General features: G+C 33.9%; 1 protein-coding gene across 1 annotated transcript in view; it reads left to right on the top strand.

Moving 5' to 3' along the window:
• The window catches only part of ACOXL (acyl-CoA oxidase like), a 613,336-nt gene that overhangs the window by 108,944 nt on the left and 502,665 nt on the right, over positions 1 to 1,727 (top strand). The window lies entirely within an intron of this gene.

Here is a 1,727-nt window from a genome sequence, read left to right as displayed (position 1 = left end):
TTAAACACCAGAGGCTCAGCCTCAAAACTCACGTCTACATATCACCACAGTAGGACAAACCGACAGACAAGTTTGTCCTGCTGTTGGAGACCTCTTGTATAAATGCCTTTAATTATGCTGAAGAATTTTCCTTTTATTCCTATTTTGCTAAGCATTTTTGATCAAGAGTAGGTGTTGGATTTTGTTAAATGCCTTTTCTATGTTGATTGATATGATCATGTGATTCTTTTCCATTGTTTTATTTATGTTGGTAGATTATGTTGATTGTTTTACTGATATTGAAGCTTCCTTCCATACCTGATATGAATCCCATTTGGTGATGTTGTATTATTTTTTTGATATGCCATTGGGGTCTCTTGGCTATTATTTTGTTAATCACTTTTGCATCAATATTCATGAAGGATATTGGTCTGTAATTTTCTTTTTTAGTGATGTCTTTGCCTGGCTTTGGTATCAGGAATATGCTTGTTTCATAAAATGAGTTCAGTGTATCATTCTATCCTTCTCTGTGTTCTGAAATAGGTTGAGTAGAATTGGTGTCAGCTTTTCTCTGAATATTTGGCTGAATTCTCCAGTGAAGCCATCTGGGCCAGGACTTATTTTTTTGGGAGTTATTTATTTATTATTTGGTAAGTAAGTAAGACTTTCTACCTCAGATTGTGTTAGTTTGAGTAGGTACTGTGTTTCTAGAAATTTGTCCACTTCTAGATTTTAAAATTTGTTAAAGTTCTTCAATAATATTCTGATATTACTCTTTTTATTTCAGTAGGTTCTGTTGTGACATCATCTGTTTCAGTTCTTATTTGTGTCATGTGCATCTTCTCCTTTCTTTGTTAAATTTGCCAGTGGTTTGTCAATTTTATTAACCCTTTGAGAAAACCAACTTCTAATTTTGTTGGTTCTTTTTTTTTTCTGCTTCATTTATTTCTGGTCAAGTCTTCATCATTTCCTTTTTTTGTGATAATGTAGGCTTTTGTTTTTGTTTTTTCTCTAATAGTTGGTGGTGTTGGGTTAAGGTGTTGATTTTGATTCTTTCTTCTTTTTTGATATGTGTCTATTGCTATTAATTGTATAAATTGTAAATGTTCAGCTCATAAGCCTGTCTTTTGTTTGTCTGGAAGCCAGAGGAGTGGGTTCAGTTCTAGTCCTGAAGGGCAATTAGGGGCTATAGTCTCAGGGGTTCTACCGTGCTCTATCAGACCAGCCATCCTGGTCCTTTTTTTTTAATGATTTTGAGTTTTATTCCACATTGTTCTCCCACTCTATCCAGGATGTCCTACATAGATCCCTCTAGGTGGTTGACAGTGGTAGCCGGGCACCACCTGGTTCTTCTTGTGTCATAATAATACAGGCTGAGCACTGCTTTTGCTGGTCCTAAACATTTTGATATTTTGTATTTTCTTTCTCATTTGATTCAAGGGAATTTTTTAATTTCATTTTTTGTTTCTTGTGTTACCCAGTAGTTTTCAAGCAGTGTTATTCAGTTTATGTGTGTTTAATTTTTTTCCCTTGATTGTGCTGTTGTTGATCTCTCATTTTATAGTATCGTGATCTGAGAAGATGGTTTATAGTATTTTGATGTTTTTATATTTATTGAGGCTTGCTTTGTGAACTCACATATGGTCTATCTTGGAGAAAGTTACATATGGACTTGAAAAGAACGTATATTGTACTGTTTTTGGGTGGACTGTTCTGTGTGTGTATATATATATATATATATATATATA

The sequence above is a fragment of the Orycteropus afer genome, unplaced genomic scaffold (genome assembly GCF_000298275.1).
Source record: "Orycteropus afer afer isolate SDZICR_OR568_19922 unplaced genomic scaffold, OryAfe1.0 scaffold00017, whole genome shotgun sequence".
NCBI lineage: Eukaryota > Metazoa > Chordata > Mammalia > Tubulidentata > Orycteropodidae > Orycteropus > Orycteropus afer.
This window is presented reverse-complemented; position numbering and strand designations above follow the sequence as displayed.